The sequence below is a fragment of the Castanea sativa genome, chromosome 12 (assembly GCF_040712315.1).
Source record: "Castanea sativa cultivar Marrone di Chiusa Pesio chromosome 12, ASM4071231v1".
Classification (NCBI taxonomy): domain Eukaryota; kingdom Viridiplantae; phylum Streptophyta; class Magnoliopsida; order Fagales; family Fagaceae; genus Castanea; species Castanea sativa.
The window spans coordinates 4,527,230-4,533,942 of NC_134024.1; the positions used below are offsets into that span (position 1 = coordinate 4,527,230).

The 6,713-nt window shown below is 34.9% G+C and overlaps 1 long non-coding RNA gene across 1 annotated transcript; it reads right to left on the minus strand.

The window, feature by feature from the left end:
* Positions 1-509: 509 nt before the first annotated feature.
* LOC142619035 (uncharacterized) lies at positions 510-2,591 on the minus strand. The gene is made up of 3 exons (XR_012841414.1): positions 2,449-2,591; positions 982-1,085; positions 510-822 (listed from the first exon to the last, which is right to left on the minus strand). It is a non-coding gene; the product is annotated as an uncharacterized LOC142619035 (long non-coding RNA).
* Between the last annotated feature and the right edge of the window lie 4,122 nt (positions 2,592-6,713).

A 6,713-nucleotide genomic window follows, 5' to 3' on the forward strand; every position in this document is an offset into this window, starting at 1 on the left:
TTCGGCATCATCAGAACTATACAATTTCCCTCTGTATTTTTCCTTAAAACAATCATGGTTATATTATATAAGAGTGGGTTTTTATTGAAAAAATTAGAGCCCACTAATATACATGGCTAAAAAGCATTTTTCAGACACATGATAAAGATTCATGTTGCCTCGCTTAAATCTAAGAAAGGCATGGTACCATGTAGACTAGTAAATACAAAAATTAACCATGAAGTTCAGAGTGACATAATTTGAACCAATTTTACAATGATATCCTTATTAAACCATATTTCTTTGTTCCTTTTTTTAATAAATAGTTGAGAGGCTACATTTTATAATTTCAAAGGTCGTAGTGTGGGTATACAAAATAGTACAATCATCAGCACTAATGATTCACTGTCATGGATTAAAAGATTTGAGGTTCAAACTTGATTCATCTATTCCAAATATCAATTTGTATCTTGATGTAATTGTAATTAAAACAATTATTATAAAGTGAACGCTATAGGTTGAAATGCTTAAAATAGATGCTTCATACATGGCATGAATTCATGTAGTAATTCTAATGCTAATGACCATATATATTAGCAAGAAGGTATAGTTATTCTCTTTTTTTATTTAATAATTTTCTAAGAACAAAAGGTTGTAGCTTATAATTCAATCACCAACAGGAAGTAGTGGAGACAGAAGTATTCCACGACTCCTTTTATTCATGTGCTTCATATCTTACGCGTTATGATATATGTGGTGCTTATACAGCTTAGGATCACAAAGCAAGCACTCAAGTTGGACTACCCGGAGCTGCAGACATTTTTGGCTTCATATTACTGTAACCTATATGGGTTCCAGGATTTGGTAAATCTGAAAGATTAAGACTATAATGCCGCAAAATCAAGGCTTTTTAAAATTGTGACATATTTAATTTTACCATAAAAAGCTTATAAAATGATATGTTAATATCACCAAAAAGAAAAAATACTCGAGTTCTGATACCTAAATTTGATTGTCTGAATTGCCGTCGAGATAACTGTAACCTCCTCCAAAATAGGTCCCGGAATTTGGTGTTGATGGAGGCACCGCACCGCTTTTTTTCACCTCTGAAAGTACAAGACAATAATGCCACAATATTAAAACATTTTAAACTTAAACGAAATTTAAATTAAAAAGCTAACAAACTTTTATGACAATTTATATACCACTTTGATGTACTTATCCAGACTGAAACAAAAACACATACTGTAATGACATATTGGTGGGTGTTTTGGGTGGAGGTATATATATTTTTTGAAGATTTAATCGTGGGTCGGTGTTGATTAGGCTTTTGGGTGGATAATTGTTGTGTTATACTGTTATTGAGAATTACTTACCACCACTCATCATACAAGCTCAATTGTGATGTATCGGTTATGGATGCTGATGATTAACTTCAATGACCAACTTGTTCTTTGTTTGGACGTGAAACTTGAACCATAATTATATTACTGCTTTTTTATCTTATATTTTAAAAGTTGACATATTATTTCGTAAAATTAATGCAATAAAATTTGTAATATTTCTATCTTTAGAGTGTTGGGTGCACCATGGTCCAGCCCACGTGTTTTTCCAAGAGCTCATTTAATGAGCATGTCACTCCATGACTTGTGAGAAGTCTAACTTCTCTTAATGAAAGTGAACCAAAGAGTGTTGAACACTCTGAAGAAAAAAGAAAAGAACAAGCAAAGGCCATTCGGCCAAGAGAGCTGAAGAAAGTGATTTTTTGGTTGAAGCAAAGTCAAGATAAGTGGCTTGCATTTATTGTGAGTTGATGTGAAGAGTGTGAAAGGAAGAAAAGAAGAAAAGGTGAAAGAAATAAAAGGAAAGGCCATTCGGCCATTTGAAGGTGTGGAGAAAAGAGAGAAGTCCCAGCAGCAGACTGAGGACAGTGAAGAGCTGCGTGAGGGAGAGTAAGCAAAGAGAAGAGAGAAATAGAGAGAGCAAGAGAAAATTGTGAGAAATACACGGTGAGAAAGAGAGCAGTGAGTAAGAAGAAAAAGAAAGTTTTTCTTTACTCAAATTGTATCTCTAAGTGTTGTAATCTTTATTCAATATAGTGAAATTATTCGGAGTTTGTTTTGCGGTTTTTCCATTTAAGGAGAAAGGGTTTCCACGTAAATCTTTCTTTTATTGTGTGGTTGTGCTTCCGCTGTACTTGCTGAAATTATTCACAGTTATATGGAATTTTTCCGCATCCACGCCAAAAATATAGCACTCACTTTGATAGTGTGAGAATATCAATGACTTACTATTTCTATCAAAAAATTTCGAAGCTTTTTACCCCATATGATATGATGAGACAGTGTGTTTTAAGCAAATAAGCTAGTTTATTTCTTTTTCTTTTTTTTTCTCTGGATTCACTTTAATCAAATGAGAATAATATAATGAAGCAAACTAAAAGTAAAAAACCAAGGACGGCAGACTTACTTGGGTTGTCAAGTTCAGAAGTCCCAGGTCTGGATGCCACTTTTGAGGCAAACAAAAACATCAAAATGAAGAGAAAACCCAAAGTTATGAACTTCTTAGAGGCCATCGTTTTGGCACATAGACACATATCTAGGGCATGGTATTATATATAGGCCATATTAGCCCAAAGAGCATTTTCCTCTTACTCTCTTATCTTATTCAAAGTTTTTTTTTTTTTGCCCCCCGAGGGGAAGGGGATAAATTTTTCTAAGAAAACATTACGCTCAAGAACACAAAACCAATCAGCTAACTTAAAGTCATGATTAAAATAGTTAAGGGTCCTCTGCATCATTATAGATGTGTCAATGGGCCGGCCCTTCCATTAGACCAATTAGATCATTGCCTAAGGCACCAAGTGGAAGTGGCCCCAAAATTTTGGAAAAGAAGGGCAATAGGGAAAAAAAAATAGTTTCAGATGAAACTCAAAAAATCTTATACATACTTGTAATCAAAGAATAAAAAATCATCCTAGTAAATATTGGTACCCAAAAAATTCTCTGGTCCAAACAAAATCAATTGTCCCAAAAATAATATCATTAACCTCTAGACAAACCAAACTTCAACTAAATAAAATACAAATCCAGTTTAAAAAATTAACCACAAAACAATCACAAATCAATTCAAAAATCTCAAATCCCTAAAATTTAATCAATTTACCATTTCTCTCTCTCTCTCTCTCTCTCTCACTCTTGCTCTCCACCTCTCTATCTCAGCTCTTGCTCTCTGCCTCCCTCATTCTTTCTCTCCACTGGTCTTACTCTTAAATCCTTTTGTTGCTGGCTCAAGCTTCCTTCGATCTGATCACATAGTACTTTTCAAGTAAAGTTTTATTCTTTCTCTGAGTTTCTCTTTCTTATTTGATTTTTTCTACTACATTCTACTGATTTCGTGTTTTTACTGTGGGTGGAGTCTTCTCTAATAAGACTTCTAGATGAGGTTGTGGGCCTACTTAAGTGCTTGAGTTTTGGTTGGGGCCGCTGGGTCTTGAAGTTTTAGTTTTAAATTCTTTTTTTTTAGAGAGTTTCAACTTATGACGTCTGCTCCTGATAATAACTCTTTATCATCAAACTAAAATGTCAATCAGTTTTTGGTGTAGGTGGAGTTGTACACTTGTACTTTTGGTTGGCTTTGGAATTTTTTTTTTAATTTAATTTTAATCTTGCATTTTTATATATATGTTTTTTTATAGGTAATATAATGGATATGTATTTATTTATGCTAGTGGCGGCTCCAGAAATTTTTTCCAGGATGTTCCTTAAGAAGCATAATTTTTCCTAGTAGTGGCACCAGGAATTTTTCCCAAATGTATTATTGTTTAGTTGTTTCATTAATTTATTTATATGCTTTTCGAAAAATTTATTTATTTATCTTTTATAAACTATAATTTGTTATATTGTTATTTCATTAATTATAAAATTATTAATTGTTGTTTAACCTAATATAATTTAATTTGTTTGTCTTTTAGAATGTATTGGTTAATTAAATTATTATTTATTATTTATTAGTTGTTTTTCCCCATTAATTATTGGTTAATTAATATCCCAAACAAACAAAATTAATTAGTTCAACTAATGGGGCGAGCTACCCTCCCGTTATAACATCTCCAGTTCTTTCATGTTTTTACACTAATGAAAGACACGTAGCAAGCAACAAATCCTAAGGTTAAAAAAATCACACGTCAAATACCACTTTTTTCTCTCAATTTTTTGTCTTTCTTTCTTCTTTGCATCTTTCTCCAACATCCCCGCCCCAACGGAGCTCACCTACCTGAGCATCAAATGGGTCCAGATTGGCAAATCAGAACTTGATGGCAACGGGTTTGGGTTAAATCTGTGGGTTTCACAACTAAGATTGGCATAGCAAAACAAGAAACCATTGCTGTTTGGATTGACACGGTGGGTTTCGTGCCTATGCCGCTATGAGCATGGAGGCTCGTTCTGGCAGAGGCGTGTGAAATTGAGGTCCTCCGGTGAGCTTGGAGAGGTGAGACATTGGATTTGATATGGATTTCTGGCCGTGAGAGCTCCGATGGGTTGTGGGTTTGGCATGAGACTTCTGAATATGCTTTGAAAGCTGTGAAAGAATTAGCCATGGAAGCTTTGAAAGCTTGCTCTCCTTCTTCAAAGCTTTGAAAGCAGCCATGATATGCTTCTCTAATCGTTTATTCCTTAATTTTTTTAATTCATTTATCCAATTAATTGGCCTCTCTTCACATTCAAATCACAAGTAATAAAACCCAAATCAAAGACCCAATTCATTGTTCTGTTCTCCATCAAAAGTTGTTCCCATCAAACTTTGAAGCTCTTGAAAGAGTTCTTAAGCTTCCTATATATGGGTTTGGAGTGGCCGATCATTTTGTGATATTGGAAACCATCAAAATATGATTTTGAAAGAACATTTTTCGAAACAGGTGATTGAAGCAAACCCAGAAAAAATTTATTTAAAACTAAAAAGGTTTAAAAGGGAGAGAAAATTATGTGGCTTATTTATAAGCTTAGGATTTGTTGCTTGCCACGTGTCTTTCATCGGTGTAAAAACATGAGAAAACTGGAGATACTATAACGGGAGGGGAGCCTGCCCCTCAACTAATTAGTATGGTTGTTTGATACTTGGAATATCACACTTTTACTTACCCCCCCCCGCGCCCAAAGTCAATAAATTGTGCAGCACAAAAAATATATAGGCCCTATAGCTTAAATCCAAGTCTAAAAAAGAGTGATTTATTACAAGCCTCATATTTGATGCCCCCAATCAAAAAATTTCACAATCACAATACACATTACACTAAAAGACAATTAATATCTCACCAACACCAACACCAACACCAACACGCATCAACACCAACGGATAAGATAAAGCCAAATTCAAAAAGTCAAAAAATAGGCAAAATATTAATAAAGTTAAAGATTCAACCATTCACATACTCACAGTTCAAAAGAATCAAATAAAGTTAGTCTTAAAGAGTAAAGAGAGGGAAAGACTCTCATTCATTTCATAATTTTCATTTCAATGATTCAGATAAAGAGAGAGAGAGACTGAGAGAGAAAGAGAGAGAGAGTTAGTAAAATGAAATACCTTGAGGGAGCACTGGAGCAGCCGAGTAGGGAGACCTGAAGGCTGAGGCTGAGGTAGTGACGAGCGATCTCCGATGAGGGGCGAGGGACGAGCAACGACAATGAAGGGTGAGCGAGCGACGACGATGAGCGAGCGACGTGACCGGTCTCCAATGCGACGACGAGCAAGCTGCAAGCGACATGATCGAACTTCGTCTATTGGCTTGAGCTTGAGGTGTTGCTCTAAGGCATTGCTCTGTCTTTAGATTTGCTTTAGTGATTTTTGATTTAGTGATTTGAGATTTTTGATTTAGTGACTTGCTCTATAAAGGGTTTTTTTTTTTTTTTTTTTTAGAATCTGTGGGTTTGCTACCTCTGTAATCTGTTGAGATTGTCATGGGCTTGGCTCTGTTACAATTTTTTTTTTTCAATATTTTAGTTCAATTTTTTCTTTTGGGCTTTTTTTTTTGCTTGAAAGTAGAACAGATAAATTTTTTTTTTTTTAATTTAAGGGTGTTCTTAATTTTTTTTTAAAGGGTAAACAAATAAAAAAAATTATTATTATATATAAATTTTTTTTTTCAAGTCAGGGTGTTTCTGGGAACACCCTAAGCTACACGTGGCGCTGCCACTGACTACTAAGTCTTCCTCCACAAAGAAACAAAAGAGGTGTTTCCAAATTCCTACAATATTGTTCTTGACCTAACTTGGTTATTGTGTTTGGCTAATTGTCACTCTCAATAGTGCAAGCCGTGGACTCAGAGAGCTAGGTCCTTGGATAGTCTAACGTATAATGGAAGTGAACTTGGCTTTCATTTTTTGCGTTTAATTCTGCTCAACTACACATGAAATCCTTCTCTCTGTTTTTTTTTTAAGTATACAGGAAATATAATCTGTTGAAGGAGGTTTTGGCATGGTTTAGAAACCCGAACCAGACCGTACGGTTTGACTGGAAAACCCTCGAACCTCTGAGTTTTGCGGTTTTTTTAGCTTCAAGAACCGCTCTACGGAAAAAAGCAGGAACCCGTGCGAACCGTGGTCGGACCGTATGGTTTTGAGAACCGTGACCGGTTTTTGAGGTTCGACAGTTTCTTTTTGTTTCAGCTTTGCTGGTGAAGTTTCGCCAATACACTGGTATGGATGTTATGATTAGAACTAGAAGAAATGAAAAAA